This window comes from Podarcis gaigeae (assembly GCF_964106915.1).
Source record: "Podarcis gaigeae genome assembly, chromosome: 6".
Lineage (NCBI taxonomy): Eukaryota > Metazoa > Chordata > Lepidosauria > Squamata > Lacertidae > Podarcis > Podarcis gaigeae.
In genome coordinates, this window is record NC_139682.1 from 28,712,326 (window position 1) to 28,735,506 (window position 23,181).

At 43.2% G+C, this 23,181-nt stretch overlaps 1 protein-coding gene across 4 annotated transcripts in view; it reads right to left on the reverse strand.

Moving 5' to 3' along the window:
• Positions 1–23,181, reverse strand: part of RALY (RALY heterogeneous nuclear ribonucleoprotein) — a 197,009-nt gene that overhangs the window by 38,838 nt on the left and 134,990 nt on the right. The gene's annotated exons all lie outside the window — the stretch shown is intronic.

A 23,181-nucleotide genomic window follows, 5' to 3' on the forward strand; every position in this document is an offset into this window, starting at 1 on the left:
AAACATCCTGTATCCGTCACATCCCACTTTGTGGAGTCAAAACATATACTGTCATGTGATAGAATTCCTGCTCCATGATTGCAGTCATGGGATTTTTGTCTAACAGTTGCAGCCACCCTGAAGGAGCAGGTTTCACGGTTTTGGGGGTGCTTCTCGATCCAGCTCTGTCACTGTAGGCTCAAGTAGCCTCAGTGGCAAGAAGTGCCTTTTATCAATGCGGCTGGTTCAACAGCTAGGGCTGTTCCTGGGCCAGGAAAGCCTTGCCACAGTAGTTCACCCACTGGTTACTTCAAGACTGGATTACTGCCATGCACTTTATGTGGGGCTTCCCTCGTGCTTAATCTGGAAGCCGCAGTTAGTGCAGAATGCTGCAGCACAATTGCTGACAGGAGTGGGATCTTGTCGGCATACGACACCTGTGCTCAGAGATCGGCACGGGTTGCTGACCTGCTACTGGGCCAAGTTCAAGGTGTTACTATTAGTATACAAAGCCTTAATGACTTGGGACCATTTTACCTTCATGATCACCTAACCCCACATGTGCCCACTCAAATGCTTTGATCGGCAGAACTGGCACTACTGCAGATGCCACATAACACCCCGCATTTGTGAGGACTCAGTTGTTTGGTGTGGCAGCACCTGTCCTTTGGAACTCCCTGCCTATTGATATCAAACAGGCACCTTCACTGCATAGCTGCCAACTTTTCCCTTTTCTTGCGAGGAATCCTATCTGGAATAAGGGAATTTCCCTTTAAAAAAAGGAAACATTGACAGCTATGCTTCACTGTATTCTTTTTGGTGCCTGCTAAAAACATTCTTGTTTAGGTAAGCCTATCCAGAATTGCTGGTGTGAATTTTAATCTGTTTTAGTATTTGAACTTTTTGTATGTTTTAAAGTATTGTGATTTTTTTCCTTGGTTTTATTTTTTTATCTTTTTTGTAAACTGCTTTGATTTTTTTACCATCAAGCGGTGTATAAATGTTTATGAAATAAATAAATAAATAAATAAATAAATAAATAAATAAGCAAGCAAGCAAGCAAGCAAGCACACCCTCTGCCCTTTTCTATTTTGAGCAGCTCCGGCATTGATTCCTTTCACAGCAGGCCTTCATCAGGTGCCATGTTTTGGCTTCCTGTCTGCATCTGAAAAGTGAGCTTATCACTGAATTTCAGCATCTGATATGTTTTCATTCTCTCTCATCATCCCTATTCTCATGACAAGCAGAAAGGGAATGGAGTGAGTTATTTCTCACTCGGGGAGCTCGAGTTTTCATCAAGCTTTGACCTGATTGATTGCAAAAACCTTCCGGTCACTTGTTAAAAGCCCCAGTGAATGTGTGTTGCTTTCCATTCCACTCCCACCCCCAAATGAATCATAGTTTGTCCTGGCAAAAGCATTAGCTTGCTTCTCTGAAAAAGTGGCAAAGCAGTACTTCCAACTGCATAATCTAATATTGCACAATTAGGGAAGAGATTTGACCCACCCAGGGAGAGGTTCACTGTTGAGTCGAAAACCACTGTGAGGCCACACCCTAAAAGACTTACATATAGTCTTGATCCAGCCAAAATGATGTGTTAATAATCACAATAATAATTAGTAATTTGGCTTATTAGCTGCTTACTACAAAAGAGTCACTAAGTGACATATGGAAAATTAAGGACACTTCTAGGCTGTTGCTAATTTGGGGAAGGATTCAGTTATGTACCTGCAAATTCAAGTTGTGCAGTTATAGCTGATTTGCAGCTCTTGTGAAACCAACCTGCTTCCCCCAAAGACTGGACTTTTTGGACTTTTTGCAATAAGGAAAGTGATGTGAAAAGGCACAGGAAAATGTGGGATAACACTTGCACCATTTAACTTCCCTGTAAACAGAGCAAATGCTCAATAAATAGATAATGTTGCTTAAACAACTCCAGATGGATGCTCAGTAAATAGGTCATCTGATAGCGCCCCAAGAGCAAAAGGCGTAGCTTAAAATCAAAAACAGTACATGACAATAAAGCCATTACAATGACCATAAACAGAAAAAAACTATCTATTCTATTCAGTTCTATTCTAACTGCCTCTACTAGTGCTTTTTGTGAGATGTTACCACTATTCACAGAAATCCTTCTCCTTATCACCACTGACTTTACACCAAGCAGCTATTTAGTTGCCATCATGTAGCTTGAGAGATGCCTGTTTAATGTTCTTGCTGGTGTGAATTATAATTATAATTCACTGTGGTTGGAAAGGAGAGCAACAAATTCAAGTTTTAACAAGCAACTGGAAATAAATATAGAGCTTCCACTGGGGGGGGGGGAGGGGGGAGGCGGCATCGTGAGTCAGGACCTCTGTGGGCTTTTAAAAGGGTGACTAAAGAGTTAAAGAAAAATCATCTTGAGCATGCGCTAAGTGTGCGTTTAGATCTTTGGGTTGCCTCCATGTCCCATTGCCAGCAGAGCTTCATTATGTGGCAATGTAAGAAAGGGGCTTTCTGTTTGGTAGCACCCTAGTTATGGAATGCCCTCCCCTCTGAAGTATGGCTTCTTTCATTTTGGTGCCAGCTCAAAACACACTTTATTTACTCAAGCATACAGTGGTACCTTGGGTTACATATGGTTCAGGTTACATACGCCTCAGGTTACAGACTCCGCTAACCCGGAAATATTACCTCAGGTTAAGAATTTTGCCTCAGGATGAGAACAAAAATCGTGCTCCGGCGGCGCAGCGGGAGGCCCCATTAGCTAAAGTGGTGCTTTAGGTTAAGAACAGTTTCAGGTTAAGTACGGAGCTCCAGAACGAATTAAGTACTTAACCCGAGGTACCACTGTATATTGTGTTGTTGGTGGTGATAGTCTAAGGTTATTCATACTCAGTTTCAGTTAGCTCAGCGTCTGAGGTCTTGAGTTCAGATCCTGACATCTTCAGGTAGGGTTGGGAATAATTCCCTGTCTGAAACCTTGGAGAGTCTGTGATAGTCAGGTTTGACAATATTGAGCTAGATGATGTAGTTGGCTGCTTAGGCCAATCACTCAGACCACCCAAGTGGAGAAAAAGAGACATTAACTTGTAACAAATCTTGGTTGTAATCACAAAAATATTGCAATTTCAGTAAGTCAGAACCAGGGCTTATGATTTATATAGGAATTATGACCAGCTAATTTCAAAGTATGTGCCAACCAATTAGAATCTTGGGCAACATCACTAAGTGATGTTAAATCAGCTGCTTCTGTGTGCATTGCCTAGAATCCAATGTCTTGTGCAGGTGATTGCAGGTTTCTGCTTGGCCAGTAGGTGCCGCTGTTAATTTGGGAACAAGCCTCTCCCTGGCTCTGCTGTTTAGGACTCTGATTTATTCTACAAAGCTCTCCTAGCCCTGGAAATTACCGTAGCTGAGACTGGATCCTGGTGCCTTCCATTTGTTGTGGACTGCAGCTCCCATCAGCCCCAGCCAGTGTGGCCAAAGGTCAGGGGTTATGGGAGCTGTAGTCCAAAGCATCTGGAGGGCACCAGGTTGGACTGAGATAGGAAAACAAACTGAGAGCGTCCACTGCTCCTCCTACCCTTTCCCTCCACGCTTGCTCTCACCTTCATCCACCCAGGTGTGCTGTGCAGCAAGAGAGTGCACATGACATGGACCACAGAGGGAATCTTATCCATGCCAACAGCAATTAGAATATTCAAGGTGTGGCAGCTCCCTTTAACAGTGTGTTGCTTACTTTCAGAAAAGGTAAGATGAGATACCAATGCAATAGACTTATTTTCACCAGCTGAATTGTAAACTGCCTTGTCCCTAGCATGCTACCTATAAAATACCATTAAACCTGATCTCTCTGAACAAATAATAAACAAAAGAAGAACCACTGTGATCATAGTTGAAATGGAACTCGTTTTTTTCTGCCTAAAGAGTTTATGGTGTTACTGGGGTATCTATTTAGAAGGCATTTTTTAAAAGAAATCAATTAATAGGTGCAATTAACTGATTAATGGATTGTTAACTAAAAATAGAGCTAGGATTAATCAGAGCTTGCCACCTGGGCTCTCTCACTACTTCAGCTGGGAACTTGCCAGCTCTGGGACTTACTGTTTCCCATTCTTTTCTCGTCTGCTTTGCCACCTGGCAGCAGCTGCTGGAGAGATCTCCCAGCTTTTAATGGTGGGGCAGACAGATTAGCCTACCAGCCTCAGCCCTGATGGAGCAAAAAAGCAGAGGAAGTTCTATTCTAAACATGCCAAACAGCCATGTTCAGAAGCAGTATGCCAATGAATGCCAGATGCTGAGGGATGAAGATGCTTCCTTCTCTCCTTACTAGAGTTAGCTCTTTAAAACGGCTCATGAGAAAATTGAGGGTGGGGGCCTGAAGCCCATCTCCAGCTGAAGAGGGTCCCACAGGACGCGTGGGGTTTTGATTCCCCCTCTCAGTTTTCCCAGAGGTAACTCTTTACAACACCCACCTAGCAAAGCAACAGAGATGTTTCTTTGCCAAGGGGCTGCTTTGAAGAGCTGCCTCTGGGGAAATGGGATGGTGACAATGTTCAGTAAGATAAACAAAATGAAAGTGTGTACGTGTGTGTACAGTGGTACCTCTGGTTACATATGCTTCAGGTTACAGACTCCGCTAACCCAGAAATAGTGCTTCAGGTTAAGAACTTTGCTTCAGGATGAGAACAGAAATCATGCTCCGGCGGTGCAGCGGCAGCAGGAGGCCCCATTAGCTAAACTGGTGCTTCAGGTTAAGAACAGTTTCAAGTTAAGAACGGACCTCCGGAACGAATTAAGTACTTAACCCGAGGTACCACTGTATTTCCATATATCCCTCCTTCCTTCACTTTGAGTTCTTCATGCCTACCTTTTGGCCAGCAGAGCACTTGATACAGGATAGTGACATCCCTCCAACTTGCAGGACTTGCCAAGTTAGTTCGGAAGACCTGAGATTAGCTGATATAGCAGAGGAGATCCTGAGCTGCATGCTTGAGTTTGCCAACAATGTGAACCAGATTCGTCTTGAGCCACCTGCTATGCATGTGAAATCTGCCACGCACATAAAAATCGCATCGCATTGCACTGCGCTGGTCCTTGGCCAACAATGTAATCTGGAGTCATCTTGAGCCACCTGCTGTGCGTGTGAAATCTGCCATGCACATAAAAGTTGCATTGCATTGGGTTGGCCAACAATGTGACCTGGAGCTGTCTTGAGCCACCTGTTATGTTTGTGAGATTTGGTTCACACAGAGAGATGTTGTATTGCATTGCACCACCATTTGCATTGCACCACCATTTGCTGGAATAGGCACCTATCAGGTATGTATCTAACATAGAATCATAGAATTGTAGAGTTGGAAGGGTCGCCAGGGTCATCTAGTCCAACCCCCTGCAATGCAGGAATAACATGTGTCTGATTAGCATCCTTTTGACTAGACATTTCAGAGTAAAGGCCCTTCAGAAATGCCCTTTAAGTTCTTGTTAGGAGCCTTTTATACTGGCTTGTTTTAACTCATTATCTGCTCAGATAATGCCTTCTTATCCTTACTGCTCCAGGCTATTCTCAAAGATTCAGACGTGGATTCCCAACTTTATCATTAAGTCTGACAGGATCAGGTAGGGAGAAAACAACAACAACCCCCTACTCCTCTGAATATCTTAACATATTAAAGTAAAAGTTCTGCCTCACACCTTATGCTATGGTTCCAAACAACATAAATGCCAGAATCTCAAGTGCTGTCTTAAGAAAGCATCGATCTGGTATTAGTCTAAATGCTTCTCAAATGGACCCTGAGCAATTAAATTCACAAAACGTCATATCTCTGATCAGCTGGTTCTGCCTGTAAATAATATCATCACTGCCAGTGTGTTGAGCTACAGTTTGGAAATGTGGGTAAACTGGCCACCAAGGCATTGGAACTAATGCATAGCAAGAAGCAGACTAAGTGCCTGAAGAATTCAGGCAAAACTGGAATGGGGTGACAGATTTGGGTGGCAGCCACTGGAGCTCAAACAGGCATTCACGACGGGCTTAACTAAGCATGTGAGAAAGGGAGAGCATGCGTGAATATGCTAGCCCTCCCTCGCCCTTCTAACCACCCTTCTCATGTTCAAGAATGACTATGTGTGATGGGAAGCCTCCCATAAGAACCTAAGAAGAGTCTGCTGGATCAGGCCAGTGGCCCATCTAGTTTAGCATCCTGTTCTTGCAGTGCTCAACTGTGTCAGGAGCTCGTCCTACTCTAGAGTAGGACCCTGGTGGAGACACATGCCTGACTGGCATGTTCTCTCCCTCCTGGTCGTTCGTTCAGGAGCTTCAAAAGCTTTCTTCAGCCCGAACATCACAGCGATCGATGCCAACCGACACCAGCACACTTAGGGATCCGCGGAGTGTTCGTAGTTTGCATAACAGACCTCAGCAACTCAGCATTTTGGCTAATCTACTTTATTTACATATAAACACACACAGAGCACTGCAACATGGCTCCCTCTCTCTCTAGCTTCAGACAGCAAAGAGAAAGAACAAAGGACAATAGACCCACTTCACAGAACACAGTAACACAAGCATCCTGTCTCCGTCACTTCCCACTCTGTGGAGTCAAAACATACACTGTCATGAGAAAGGCTACAATCCCATGACTGCAACCACAGAGCAGGAATTCTAACAAACTGGATGTCTATGGGGAATCTGCAAGCAGGACCTGAGCACTCGCTCCATGGGGGATTCCCAGCAAATGGCATTCAGAGGCATTTGGAACCCTGATTTTCCAGGGTTCTAAAACATGCAGGGACCATCACCAAGTGCAGTTGCCCTTGAACGTGCAGAAGACGCTGAGGATGGGAACATGGAGTCAGAGCTAGCAAGCTCATGCACGGTTCCTGCTCTCTGCATGCTTAGTTAAAGCCACTGCTTGGCTCAGATGTTGTTTTTTTTAAAAAAATAAAAGGATTAGGCAAAAGGATATGTTTATGAATGACTATTACTCATGATAAGCCACATGTAAGCCAGATGTTTTAGGTTATGCAGTCCATTCCACTGCTCAGTTCAGGAAGTCCCATGTTAGACTTCATGCGAGAGAGACATTTCTTCTAATGTCCAGACATTTCTTCTAATGTTCAACCAAAATCTTCCTGCCTGTAACTTAAGCCCATTAAATATTGTCCTGCCATTTGGAGCAGGAGGGAAGAAGCCTTTGTTCCTGTGGCAGCTCTTCATACCTTTGAAGAGAGCTATGGAATTACTGAGACTAGATCAACAGACTCTTGGTCTAGCCCACTGGTCCCTCAAATGATGCACTAATGCATGCTCACCATTCTCAGGCTGCTGGAACTTTCCCATCATCTGAAGCTAGAACTTTTTTTTTTACCAGACCAGATACATTGGGCTGGTAATGTTGTATTCTGTGCCCCTGATCTGTTGTGCATTCATCTAGGAAGTGTTTTTCTAAGCAGAGCAATAAGATTTTGTCTTTGTCATCTTGCAATATGATCCACTGGAGCCTCAGTTTATGCAGTTGCAAAACTACAAAAACCATGGTGCAGTGCAAAATGAGCAAGAATGTTCATGCAGAAAAGCATCTGAGGCCAGTAACTTGAAACAAGCAATTGGCAGTACCAAACACATGTCAGAAATGCAACCGAGCTGAAATGTAAAAGGGCAGATGAAATGGGAAACGGATTTAACAATGGAATTCTTCCTGGAGTTTTCCATAGATCTCCATTTTGGAAAGAGAAACCTTGGCAAAAAAAAACCCCAACCACAAACTATTATGTTTTATGGTTTCTTTCTTTTTTTAAATGGTGACTTTTATAGATTAGTCAATCAGTCATTAGGGGGAAAAGTCCTCCCCTCTTGGAACATTTCACAATGTTTTTAAATGAAAAATAGGCTGTAATAATTTCACACTACTTAAGAGACCCCTTTCTTTTGACAAGTAAAAAAAAAATACATTAAGCCATCTTGTATTAATATTTCATGCTCTGCATAATTGCATTGTAGCAATGAGAGTATTACACACTTGATGCAGATTAACTCCAACATCGTATCAGCCACACTGACTTATTATTCCTTTCACAGGGAAACAAATGAAGTTCTTCTGAACATCTTGAAACTGTGTAGCATAGTACCAGAACCCTTTTCTCTCTGGTACGTTGTGTACAGTCAGAGAAGGTCTGCTGTGTGCAAGACAATTGGACACAAACTTCTCTCCACACCTCTAGTATGAAAGTTAATGTCTGTCATTGTCTGTACTTGCCATATTGGGTGCTATTCCATGGAAAATTCTCCTCCTCACATGCTAACAAACTTGGAGATTTATGAAATATCATAGCTCAGTGCAATGATCCTTCTCTGACGCTTTTGCCAGAGTGGAACTTTCCCCCCCCCCCCTAAGGTAAACATCCCTTTACACATTTTAAATACAATGTTCCCAGTATGTTTCCGAGCACATTTCAAAGTGTTGATGCTGACCTTGGCCCAGTATACCTGAAGGAGTGTCTCCACCCCCATCGTTCAGCCCGGACACTGAGGTCCAGCACTGAGGGCTTTCTGGTGGTTCCCTCCCTGTGAGAAGTGAGGTTACAATGAACCAGGCAGAGGACCTTCTCAGTAGTGGTGCCCACCGCCCTCCCATCAGATGTCAAGGAAATAAACAACTATTTTACTTTTAGAAGACATCTGAAAGCAGCCCTGTTTAGGGAACTTTTTAATGTTTGACATTTTATTGTGCTTTTAATATTTTGTTGGGAGCTACCAAGAGTGGTTGGGGAAACCCAACCGATGGGCGGGGTATAAATAATAAATTATTATTATTACAACATTTATTTAATGCATTTGGACACAGCATTTTATGTAAATTAAACTTACAACTTTAACAGGTGGGGCAGAACCTGATTTGCCCTAATGGATTTGCCTCCACTGGCTGCCCCTCACTATAGGATTCCAGATCCATGATTGTGATTTGAAGCAGGGAAATGATGTCAAACCTCTGATATGGAAATATGTGTGTCATATAGAGTTAGCCCTTTAGGATGTTGATTTCTGAACCACATAATGGTGCCCAGAGGGGTAGAGAAGACAGAGGGGTAAGGCCTGGGACAGTGATAGGGATATGAACATATCCTTCTTCTTCTTCCCTGAGGCCATCTATGAATGCTGCTTCCTTGTAAAATGCTTGCTTCTTGCTTCATGGGCTTCCTTCCAAGTTTTACTGAGCTGGACCTGAAGCCAATACTTCTGTGCATATAATCTCCATCTTTCCCAAACTACAAAACAATAGATTCCTTTAGGAGCCACTTTGGGCATGGGCATGTTCAAGGTAGGGAAATGTTAACATTTCCAGTGGTAATTAAGGAAATTTAAGTGTAATTAATTATGCTGAATGAGGGAGAAGTTTCTGTTGAGAACACCTGCACCATATTTAATCATTTGAATGAGTGTTTTTGTAGATTTCTTTAGTGCTGATATAAAAAAACCCTCACCACACAGCACTCCACCTGGAGAACTCAGAAACTTTAATGTCTTTTTAATTGCCCGCTTGTTAACATGTATGCCGACATGTTGTTTAACATTGATACAAGTGTTGTGAAATACGGTAGGTTCCACAAATGCTGTTTCCACATAAGCAGTGTGGGGTTAGATCAAACTCTCAGAGTGATGCTGGGATAAACCTGGTATAAATCAGCAGCAGTCAGTTGGTTTATTCTGGATTTATACCAGCAGAATAAAAAGCAGATGCTCCTCTCTATGGGAGGAAAGTATTTGTGAGGATGAGACACATTTATCACAACAGTTAGGGAAGTGGGCTGACGTCCCATTCCTAATACTTGTTGGGCCAGCAAACATTTCCCTACAATGGGAACATACCATCTACGGTGCCAACACCTTGTCTCAAAGTAGAATAGGTTTTCCCAGAAAAGCTTGTACTTGCATGAGGAATGTGTAGTTATTATGTAGTTGCTGAGCATAAACCAGACAACAGCCCTCACAGGAACATGTGAACATAGGAAGCTGCCTTATACTGAATCTGTTTATTGAGCATTCATCCTGATTTGTTTGCAGGGAGATTAGATGACATTGGCTGTTTAATGAGCATTCATCCTGGTTTGTTTGCAGGAAGGCTGGATAATGTTGCTGTCAAAGCAATTGCTCTCCCACATTCCAGTCTGTTTCCCTATTACTTTCCTTAGTCAGATCTTTTGGAGAAGCGGATCTGTATATGCAACCTGTATATGCCATTGAATCTCACCACAAAATAGCAACAGTCTAGAAGTGTCCTGAGTCATACCAAGAAGTCTCTCACAGCCCTTTCTGGGGATTATAGGGACTGAAGCCTAGGGTCTTCTGCATGCCAGGGAGAAGCCATACCACTGAGCTACAGTCCTGTTCTCCCTTTCAGTTTGCCCCTCAGCAAATGGTACTCAGTGACAGACTCAATGGTGCATTTAGCTGGGTGGCCACCTTCACATTGCCAAAAAATCATCTATACATTTCTCAGTCTGTTGCCTAGGGACTAAGGAGAAGGAAAACTCTGATCCTAAACCTCCAATGCCTTACATAAATACTCATTCATGAGAAAGGCCTTGGGAGTAAGCTCTGAGGAAAAAGCCGTATTCGCTGCCTTATGGGCCATCTTTGGGAGAAGAAAAGGCCAAGGAGAAAACCATGCACAAATCTGGAGTGGTGTCCCTAAGGCGGTTGGATGGTGCCTTGTATGTCTCCTTCTGGCAACTCCTGCAGCCAAGCTGATGACAAACGTATGGCTCTGTTTTCCTTTGGACCACATCAGTGAGGCTGAGATAGGGGTCTTGTTGTCTGGGCAGCCCAGGATCTCCATACACACTGCCCAGACTTGTGCCCCAGAGAGGTGACTTTGATGCTGCGAATGCAGCAAAAAATAAAATAACATAAATCTGCAGCCACAGCAGGCAATGTGATTCCCCAGTGGTTTGACTTCACCCCTGGAGGAGCCAACAATACCCTAGGGGCTAAGTGTTGATGTGCAACTTCAGGAGTTCATGCTTTTTGTTCTGATGGTTCTTTATAATCAAACTGGACTTTATAATACGACACATTTCTGTGTAGGAAGATATACTTCAAATGGTCTTACAGTGCCCCACCCGCAGATGGCAAAGTGTATTATTTCACTTACTTTAAAATGTAGTGAGCCAGCCCTGTTGCATTGGGGGGGTGTCTTTCTGCTCATTCTGCTAATTGGGACCCTGCACCTCTGCCCCAAAGTCTGGTCCTAGTGGCACCTCTGGACAAAAAGCTATCACAGCTAAGGACAATTGATAATCCCTATAATCCACCTCAAATCTGTCTAGTCCTCTTTTAAATCTATCTGATCCTGTGGCCATCATTACATCTTGCAGCAGAAAACACCATGAAGTTATCATCCTCTGTGAAGAAGTACTTGCTTTGGTCTTTCCTGAATCTGTTGCCAATCAATTTCACGGGGCGAACGGAACTTGAGCTCTTGTATTATGAGAGAGGAAGAAAAGTCTCTCTCTATTCACTTTCTCCACATCATCCAAAGTGTCAAAAAACCTCTATAATGTCCCTTCTCTTTCCCCCTCCCCCAGGAAAAGACTCCTGGCTTTCCTCAAAGAAAAAATGCCGAACTGCTTGGTCATTTTGGGTGCCCTTTTCTGCATCTTTCCCAGCTCTAGCATATCCTGTCTATCCAGCATATCAGCTGATTGACAGGTCTCGTGAAGCCCAAACACTCCCCAGGAACAATCCAGAGTGGTTGCAGAGGGCTGTGCAAGGGGCTCCACACAACCCCAAAATTAGCTGATTATCAGGTCTTGCAAAGCCTGCTGCAAAATATTCCAGAAGAACCACCAATCATCTGATCATTGGGTCTTCTTATCCCTTTTGGTATGCTATGCCCTTTCAGCTGAGCCATACCTCATATCACAGGGATGTGGCTTGGAAGAATGCTCATCATCATACAACTTACCTGCAAACATGAATGTCTTGTTGTTGTTGTTGCTATTTCTAATTTCCCATGAGTCATCCCAAAGTGATTTGCAATATCTAATCTAACCTCTGTATAAGTGGTTTTCAAGGATATCACCATAGTCCAATTGAGATGCATATAGGAGGACCATGGCCAAGTCTGCCTGTAACAGGAAGAGGCACAACCTTTTGTAGCCTTTCCTAATCTGTGCTGTACAGCCTACCTGTATCCCTAAAATACTTTATTTAAAAACCAGCCAACCTCCCAAGCATCCTTCAGCCAAGAGATAAAGAGATGATAAAAGATTGAGGGTGTACATTAATTAAGGAGCACTTTTCACCTTTCCTTAAAGTTGGAAACCATAGCACATGAAGCTATGAAAAAACAGGTGGGAAAAGACTGCAGCTTAGTGGTAGAGCATCTACTTTGTGTGCAAAAGGTCCCAGATTCAATCCCTAGCATCTTCACATAAGGCTGGGAAACAGAACCTCTCTAAAACCCCGGAAAGCTGCTACCAGTCAATGTAAGCAAAAGAAAAGCAAAAACATGAGATTCGTTAAGCTTTTGCATCTTTGTTAAGGTCAATGAGCTCTAAGATCACTTTCGTCTTGTGCAGGATGGAGAGCAGTGCCATCAGTTGCCTTATTTTCCCCACTCAGAAGGAAATTGTGATCACTCCAACCACACACAGATTTCAGCTGTTCGGTCTTTAACACAGACCCTCTCCATCAGGGATGGGGACCCTGTGACTCTCAAGATGTTGCTGGACTACCAACTCCCATCAACCCCAGCCAGCATGGCCAAAGGTCAGGGATGATGTGGGTCACCATAATCCAAGAACATCTGGAAGGCCACAGGTTTCCCTATCCCTGCTCTGAAGCTAGTACAGAGGTAGTTGACACTGGGCAGCACCACTTCAGATAGTTGTGGGGGTGGAGACTCCCATTTCAAAAGTTCCCTCCACTTACACTAAACACACACACCTAGGAAAAGGTCTTGGTTTACTTCTTCTTTCTGATGTGCTAGTTGTTCACATTCAATTAATTTTTTAACATTAATATGTTTTTAAATAAAAAAAAATCACCCCTTCTGACTGCACTGTGAAGTGGCACAATCTAGAACTTCACCAGCTCTAGCTACCACCTCATTCTGCCCAACTTCCTTAAAAAAATTGGGGGGATCACTGCTGTTTCTTGATACCATGTTGGAATCTTTTACAGTTATTGATGTTCTTCTCACTGATGGCCTAAGGCCAGCACTGGCTTCCTTGATAAGCTATTTTTCCTTCCTGGCATTAAGTGTTTTGCTTCACCGATTAGCTATTTAATTGAGAGCCAGGTGTCTTAAAGCTCCCAGAGGCCACAGTCTTAGTGATGAACCGTCAGAGAAGAAGACAAGAAACCTGACTTCTCTCTCTTTGCGGAAGCCTCTCATTATTTCAGTGCATAGACAACACACGGTGCAGCTGTTACTTCGTTCTTATCATGGTTGTTCACAAATGGGAAACATGATTTTTCATCCTGTACCTAAGCTCGACACGGTAATGAGTTTTAAACAATTCAGGTAATTAATTGACCAAAAAGAATGTGCAAGGTCTAGAACACGGAGTCACTACATTCATTCTTTCCGTAGATCCTGTTCCAAACAGACACTGTACTACTGAAAGGGAAAACTAGGGCTAGGCATTTCAAGATGGCCCCTAGAATCTAGAATAGAAGAAGTATCAATTGACTTTGAAGAAGGCTATCCATGGAGACAAGCAAAAGTCATAAGGAGCTGAGTAATCCAGCAATTTCCAAGGAGCACATTGTGAACAGCAGGACACCCTGAAACATGACAAGTGCTAAATAAAGAAGCACACATGTTCAGAGTGCCTTTTCCTTATCATTGTATTGCCGTAATAAGTTCCTGAACACTTAAGATTACTGTGAAAGACATCCAGGTCAGTAGCAGCAGGTGACAGAGGGAGCAGGGCAGGAAACGGCATTTACCTAATGACAGACGAGTTGGTCGTGTTGCTGCTGCTTACCAAGATGTGGAGGGCTGAGGCAGTGGCAAGGTCAGTGTGGTGCAAACACATTGGTGGAGCCAATTTGGTGCTCATGACAGTGTGTTTGCACCACACTGGCCTTGCCACCCCTTCACTCCTTCCCCTATACCTCCTCATGAGCAGGAGCAATGTGATCAGTCAGAGGTCAGGTGAGTGCCCCTCCCCCCACTGTCTGATACTGCAGACCAGGGCACCTTGCAGAACAAAACATGGAACATCCCTCCCTCCCTCCCTCCCTCCCTCCCTATAGCTCCAGGTATAGGGTAGTATATAAATTCAATAAATTAAATAACAATAACAATAAAAAATTAGAGGGATAGGATCAGCTCACTGCATTCACATGTGGACACCCAGCCAGTCAACTACAGAGCTGCAAAAGTATTTTTATATCTTTATATGCTGAATGCCTTTGGAGGAGTAGGAGGCTGTCATGACTCCTGTGTTCCACATGTTTAGTTGAAGGTCATGGTGTTTCAAACTATGATTTAAATCACATTCATTTAAATCCACTCACCCAAATATTGTCAGGTGTTCATGCTAATCTAATGTAATCTATCTATCTATCACCTACCTACCTACCTGCCTGCCTACCTACCTACCTAATATATCTGGTGTCCATTGAGACTGGTGGGGTGGAAGACAGGTGCAGCTGGAATCAACAATAGGCAAAATTAACAAATTTTACTTTTGCGCCCATCCTTCCCCCTCCTCAATTTTCATATGTTGTCTGGGGCCAATGACCATGTTGGCTAGGGCACTTGGAAGTTGTAGTCTGAAAAATGTGGAGAGCAGCAACTTGGGGAAGGCTTCTTTAAAGAGAGACTCAAGGAGAATTGTAAATAAATTCTCAAATAGCCATGGGGGTGGGGTGTCACAAAATATTTGTGTTAACAGCAACAGCAAAGTTTGCAGACTCTTCAATAACTTCTTAGTTCCCATCAGTTCTCTTCTGGAATGCTTGAAGTTTTGGTATCTCTCCCCCAAGATGGACAGGCAGCTTTTTGGCTCCTGTGCGTTTCAATAACTTCAGTGAACTAGCATTGCTGAATTGTGTGAAATAGCCCTTTGCTCAGCTGGGAATTTGGTTCTGACTTCTGATACATGAGCTGCTTGGGGAGAAAATTGCTAGAAGACTAGAATGTTATTTAAAAATGAAAAAAGAAAGATGTAAGCCTCACTCAACTAATCTTATGAAACTGGTGTTGCCTTCTGGGGAACAGACCTAGAAATCATTGTATCAATGTTTAAGATTAAGGGAGGGGTGATTTCCAGTATAGAGCTGTTATTTTTCCTGTGCTCCTTGTGAAAGTAGTCCAACTCCAGAGCTTGATCAGCCAAATCAGAATCTCCTCTCTAATGGCCCAATCTTCCATTTCGAAATTAAGATTCTGTCCATTTCATTTGATCTAGATCTGCATCTATTTCCTAGGTGTCCTGGGGCATTAGTCTTATTTTCTAATGTTCTACATTATAAAAAAGAAACAACCCCCCTTTTTTAAAAATCAGACAACATATTTAAAAGGAAAAAGGGGAAATGGAGGAAATGTTCATCTATTTGGCGTTTTGCTTTGTTTCCTGCCTTTATAGCTCAGCTTTCTTTAAAATATTGAAGGTAGCCAGCAGAAAAAGTAAAATAATATACAGAAATAAATAAATAAATAAATAAATAAATAAATAAATAAATAAATAATAAGTGAAGCCAACAAATAAACAATATTTGGAAGTGAGGGATCGGGCATGGGGAGGATTAAGAGACTAAGGAGTCCTGCTGGATCACGCCAAACAACCTCTCCAAGGGATTATGGATAAAAGTAAATCCTGTTTGCTCCCTTTCACAGATAGAGGCCCTGGACTTATTTGTCTGCAATTTGACAGGCTTAACCAACTCCTGTACCTGCAAATTTCTTCCACTTTGGCCCCAAGGGGGAAAAGTTAGAACCATTTTGGGATTATAGTGAATTGAGGGAGACGGGACACAGTGCTTTGTTTTATACAGGATGGCTCAGAACCCAAAATGTAGACTGACATGCAGAGAGCACAGAGCAGCTCAGAAACTTGTTGGATTTTTAAAAAATGTAACAGGTAAATACAAGGCAAATCTTGGGACCCATGCACATCTCTAGTATGTATGCCATATTGAGTTCCTTGGTAAAATATCTCACAATCATGGTGGAATATCAAATAAAGGCTTATGCTGATACTGACAAAACCTTTAGTGATGCAGCAGATTTTCTACCTGATGTTTCAAGCACTCAAGTCAGGGTAGGCATCAAACATCTGTGTCAGAAATACCCAGATGATCTACTAGTAGATTTGAATTGGTTTTGTTGAATTCACATCCTTCACAGATACTGAGAAAATACAATCTGTTGAGAGATCTGATCTGTTTCTGACCTGATTCTGCAATGCACCCCACCCCCCGTAACAGCCACCACAGAAGCCCAACAGTTTGAATACTGTCAAATTAAATTTGGCCCTAAGATTGCAAAATGCTCTTGAGGTTTCAAATACAGTCCTGACCCTCTAACCCAGCCTTTCTCAACATCTGGGTCCCCAGATGTTGTTGAACTACAACTCCCATCACCCCTAGCTAGCAAGGCCAGAGCTCAGGGATGATGGGAGTTGTAGTCCAACAACATCTGGGGACCCACAGGTTGAGAACCACTGCTTTAACCTCTCCATCCCTACAGAAGCATGTGGTGTCAGTCCAAGCCTCTGAATATTGCTTATCCTCTCTCTGTGCTCAGGGCACACAAATCCAGAACCCACACTGATAATTTCCTTACAGATACTTTTGACAATTTAGGTCATTCCCCCCAAATATGCTGTTTTACATTTCACTTGCAAAATAGGTAAAGGGACTCCTGACCGTTAGGTCCAGTTGTGGCCGACTCTGGGGTTGCGGTGCTCATCTCGCTTTATTGTCCGAGGGAGCTGGCCACCATGACTAAGCTGCTTCTGGCGAACCAGAGCAGCGCACGGAGACGCTGTTTACCTTCCAACATTGACATGCTTTCGAACTGCTAGGTTGGCAGGAGCAGGGATCGATCAAAGGGAGCTCACCCCGTCCCAGGGATTTGAACCGCCAACCTTCTGATCGGCAAGTCCTAGGCTCTGTGGTTTAACCCACAGTACCACCCGCGTCCCTCCACTTGCAAAATAAACATGTCTTGAATTTTCTCTAACAAGTATTGATCAGGTCTGATGAGTTCTTACTGGAAGTGGCGGGGATGTTGCTTTACTTACGGTGGCTGCATGGTTTCATGCTGGTGAATAAACATCACCAACCAAGAAAGGGACTAGCAGATGACATAATTCAAGAGCTTCCAGTAATCCATTAGGGTGGAAATGGGTAAGCAGTGGTATCTTTACCAAGGGTGTTTGGCAGGAGATGGGCTTTCCCCTCCCAGAGTGGGTTTGGGAGGAGAGGAAACTGAAGTCCTGTCATATCAGTGGAGCTCTGCTGGCACAGCATTAGCTGAAACCTAATTAACTGATTGATAATTAATTAATTAATTAACAATCATAGTGATGCTTATGTTATTAGCAGTGTTGTTGTTATCAACAGTGTGAATGATTATTTTTTTTAATTTTTAAACGCAGAGGGTGGCAAAAAGTTCTAGTTCCAGCTAGCTCATGGCAGTATCTGGCATCTTCATCAGAGGCTGCTGGGGTAGTGTTGCTACCTCTTCACTTGACCTCAAGCCTCTCTGGTAGGGCAGACCTCAGGGTGGCCAAAAGCCCAAGTCAGCTCACAGTGATTTCCAGCAGACCTGAAAGGCATGCATCCCTAACATGGAATACAATGTGATGTGACGGTGCTATTGGTGAGTGGATGGTTTTAGTGCTACATCTGATAGGAGCCAAAAATGAGATCCCCAAAGCCAATATTAAGTACTCTAAATGAGCACTCATGTTCGACAATTGGTCCACACAAACCTTTTGTAGGTCCTTGAATGCTACTGTCTTTTGAGTTCCTTATTAAAATTCTTTTCATTTATTTCTCTTTTCTTAAACAAAGAATAGGAGAGGCAGAGACACAGAGAGTGGGCACACTTCATGCTCTGCAGATAAATGTAACAAGTAGATTTTTCTATAGTTTCTACTCCTAATCGCCTTGGAAATCTCTCATGTAGGCTAACATGCTTTTTGACAGAAGCAAAATAAATTTTAAAGGTCAATTGAATCAGATAAGCCCCTGTTGGCAGCACTTGCGTACTCAGAATTTTATGGCTAACATTTAGCTTATGCTAGCAAAGGAGAGAAGGGTGGTTCTTTGGAGGAAGGAGAGTCGCTGAAGGAAAGTGGTCAGAGTAAAGAACAATTAAAACCAGAATGTCATATATAGTCCCACTGGTGCGACAGATGATTACCTGCTGGGCAGTGGACAATGCTACAGGCATTAATCTCATTAAAAACCTTGCTGTGGTGGTTTGGATCCAGCTCATTAGAGGCATCATTAATGGCTTGCCATGACTAATTTCTCTGGAAGTACTCTGCAATTCTTTATCAGTCACTTCCTAATAGGCAAACATTAGGCTCCCCCACCCATCTTCATCTTGCACTCCTATGGACCTCATGAGATAGCATCTGATCACAACCTATTGACTAGATTTTAGTTAATGAATGAATGCACCAGGAGCTATAAAGCTGTGTTAATAGTGAGTGATTTGTTTAAGAGCAAACAGAAACTGCAAAGAAGTGAACTTCTTGCATAAATGGCACGGCAACTTTCTTTCAATGGATATACCCCCATTGGAAAGTAGATGTTCCACTCAGAGAACTGGAGGCGAAGAAGAAGAAGAAGAGGAGGAGTTTGGATTTGAAATCCTGCATTATCACTACCCAAAGGAGTCTCAAGGTGGCTAACATTCTCTTTTCCCTTCCTCCCCCACAACAAACACTCTGTGAGGTGAGTGAGGCTGAGAGGCTTCAGAGAAGTGTGACTGGCCCAAGGTCACCCTGCAGCTGCATGTGGAGGAGCAGAGACGCGAACCCGGTTCCCCAGATTACGAGTCTACCGCTCTCAACCACTACACAGCACTGGCTCTCTAGGTGTGCATATTTGACAAAGGGATAGACAAATCAGAACAACTGGTAGCCATCTGCACTGGGTGAAAAGTGATACCTGCCCTGTGATACCTCGAAGAAATATCCTGTTTAAGACCAAAATTGCTATCTTCAGGAGTGAGAAATGTTTTTGCACAACTAACACAGAAATGATTGCTAAACAGCCACTACATTCACCTATATTTCCGTTAAGTGGCTTTTGCATTGTGTGCGAACTCAAGCATAATGTGGAAAGTAACAGCTAGGGAAATGTCAGGGAAATGGAAAAATACTGCTGAGTGAATTCAACAGAAGAGATGCGTCTTTTAAATGTGCTTCAAATGAATGGTGCATACACACAGCCTCAGTTTTGTCCAGCAAAGTATTGAATGTGTTCAAATGCGGTTGCTTGAGTTCCACAGATTTTCAAGGCGATGTGAGAACCCTGTGTTTACATTTGAAACCGTCGTGGGCACATGATTCCCTTGCATATGCTTTCCTCTGCATCCTTAAAAAATAAATAAAAATTGAATGCTGCCCCAACACACTGTAATTTCTGGCTTTAACACAGGATCCTGATTTATAAGAGCAGCAATGCGACCTCCTCTAAATGCCCATTTAAAAAGAAAAGAAAAGATGTTCTCTGAATGCCCACTTAACCGGAAAAGGACCCAGATATTAGCTCCCTGCTTCTGAAGTTTGGTCTTTCAACTTTGTTTTTAAAGGACAGTTTCCAAGCCACTGAAGTGGAAGAATCTGTAGTTAAAAGTCCATAAAGAAGTGACTTCCCATGAGAGCTGGCTGAAGCACTGTGACACTGACATGATCTGCCGTCCAAGCACAGGGGATGTGATTAGTGAGGCGCTCTGTACCTTATTTGTCTTTCCTTGTCACTTTGATATCGTGTGCTGTGTGTAGGTTTTGACACAGGAGACTTACAAAACTAGGGTTAGGGTTGGTTCCTTGTGGCTTAGGGAAGTTACTCAATAGCCCACTGCCCAGGTTTCAGTACTGGGTGCTGGGCAAATGCAGGTGGAAAACCCTCGATTAAGTGCTGAATCGGAGCAGTCAGATTTTAAGCAGATTACCATTTGTTCCGATTTATTGCTAAAGAGTGTGTTTTCTGGGTGGAAAGCAGCAGAGAAAGGACAAAACCACTCAGATCTAGGAAACACAGGACAAGCGGAAGTGTGGGGGAGTCCTAGGTATGGCTTTTAAAATGGAACCTGAGAGGCTCAGGCCATTATGCCTAGAAATAAAGACTATAGTAGATCTTCACAGGCAGCCATTGGACATGACATTATCGGATTGTGAGCTTGGCCATAGATTCATATTTTTCTCCTTGATTTCTTTTATTTTTTTGTTATTTTTTCCCTCTCTTAATTAAAAAATGATTAAAATTACAGTTTTTGAAAGGGGTGGGAGTCCAAAGTTAATAGAACACCTGCGGAATCACAATATCAAAATGTCTACAGAATTGAATACAAACTCACGTACTGTTTCAAAGGGACACGAGTGACGCTGTGGGTTAAACCACAGAGCCTAGGACTTGCCAATCAGAAAGTCGGCAGTTCGAATCCCCGCGACGGGGTGAGCTCCCATTGCTTGGTCCCACCTCCTGCCAACCTAGCAATTCGAAAGCATGTCAAAGTGCAAGTAGATAAATAGGTACTGCTCTGGCGGGAAGGTAAATGGTGTTTCTGTGTGCTGCTCTGGTCCGCCCGAAGCAGCTTAGTCATGCTGGCCACATGACCCAGAAGCTGTACACCAGATCCCTTGGCCAATAAAGCGAGATGAACGTCGCAACCCCAGAGTCGGTCATGACTGAACCTTTACTTTACTATTTCAATAGGAGAAAAGGAACACGAAAAAGACAATAATCTGTATCAAAACCTTCTGGTGATAAATTAAAAAATAATAATTTGACCATCCTTGGCAAACCTGACTTCAGTCCTTTTTTTTAAAAAAAGGGTAAGCTTTAAGCAACAAAACGTCCAGCATGCCACCTCCAGCTCTCTTAAAAACTGTTGTCTTTCTTAAGAGCTATTGCCTGCCATTGTTTCATCAGAGATCATGAGCAGCATGCAGGGGGATTGGTGCTGTGGAAATGTATGCCTAAAAATGGCTCTCTTTCTTCTACCCTCCAGCCAAGCTGTATTAGAAAGGATGGCAGGAGAGCATTCAAAGATGTTTAAAAATATCTACAAATGCCTATTCAGTATGCTGTGAATGATACCATTTGTGACAATGTAAAATATATCACGGACTAACCCTGTTTGGCATGTATACAAGCCATAAGTGCTAGACCAAAGTTTTCCCCTGAGCTGAAAATTGGCCACATGCAAAACTTCCTTTTTTTCAACCAGCGTGGCTAAAAACAATGAGACACAATGCCAGCAAAACAGAGGCTGCGACACAACGAGGCAACAATAAGAGCCCTGAACCACAGGGACCTGAAAGATGCGCCGCTCTAATGAATAAGGTACAAACCAAGAGCTCGAGACAAACCAATCCGCTGGTTAACAGCAGGCAGTATTTGCATATTAAAAGATCTGTAACATTTAGAAGGGGTGCTTTTGTTGGGGGGAACAAACAAGAGACATGAATAACTGCAATTACACCAGCACAATTGCCAGCTTTGCGTCAGGAACTATATGGCAGAGAGAGGTGATTAAATTATCCAGCAATGAGTCACAAAGCGATAAGGAGGAAGAAAGGAGGTTTCCTTGGAATATGCCTACACAGGCCACTTACTAAAAAAAAAAAAGAAATCCCTTCTTAGCATCTGCAGCTGCTCACTGAAACTTCAGTGTGCTGGGAAAAGGCTGCCTTTATTTATACATTAACCGTTTTGAGCAGATATCATGTTCTCCATGTGCTCATAGGAACAGTGAAGGATATACATTGTGCACTATTGGGTCACTATAGTACACTGTTGCTATCCCAGGGATTGAACCCAGAGGAGGGGGCAAGTATGTGGGCACTGATGACAGTAGCGAGGAGCTGGACCCACCAAAGAGGTAGGCCCTGGAGTGGATCTTCCTTAAGGACCCCTACAATCTGAGCCATCATTGCATGCTAGTTATATAAATCTCCAACAGGTTGACCATTATTTGCTGCTATTGTCACTCAAGAGTCCTAAGAACCTTACAGCCCAATCCTATTGAGGTTGATTCAGAAATAAACTTCATTGCTTCGCTTCTATGATTATGCATCTTTGCAAAGGAATGGATGGCATAACAAGTTTCTCACCATCTTCCAGAGCAGCCTTTCTCAACCTGTGGGTCCCCAGATGTTGTTGAACTACAACTCCCATCACCCCTAGCTAGCAAGGCCAGAGCTCAGGGATGATGGGAGTTGTAGTCCAACAACATCTGGGGATCCACAGGTTGAGAACCGCTGTTCCAGAGTGCAAGCTTAATCCTTCAGTGGAGAAAAACATGTCCATGCTGAACTACAGTCACTTCTTTTCTGAGCAAAGTGGAGAATTAAGGCTCACCCAACACCTTTCTTGGTTTTTTTTGGGTTTTTTGGTTTTGTTATTTATATCCTATCATTCTTCCACCAAGGTAACCAAGGTAGCGCACATCCAGTTACCAAGCTGATACCCGCCAAGCATTGGCCAGACCCAGACCCAGACCCAGACCTGTGGCTTCTGCATGTTGCTGGCCTCATGTGCCTTCAGATGAGACCCTAGGATCCAGTGGCGTAGCGTGGGTTGTCAGCACCCGGGGCAAGGCAAGTAATTTGCGCCCCATAACCCGTGGATTTGCGCCCCCTAACCCCCAGATGTTGCGCCCGGTGCGGCCGGCCCCCCCTGCACCCCCTACGCTACGCCACTGCTGGGATCTTCTGCTCTTTTCAGTAGTGCCAAGAAAATGCCATTTTATTTTCCCAGGTCTTTACAATATATATATATGTTGAAAGATCAACTTTTTAAATGCCCTGCTGATTTTTATGTGGCATTACTTTTTCTTCTTGTTCTTTTATAGTCCACAATTGTATTTTAAATGGTTAAATTGTTGCAATGTAAGCCATCCAAGGAACTTTGTTGCTGGACAGCATAAAATCCTGCTGATAAGTAATTATATATAATGGATGAGGTGGCTTCTGGATAGAGTAATGTGTACAGTTAGAACCACTATGGGCAGG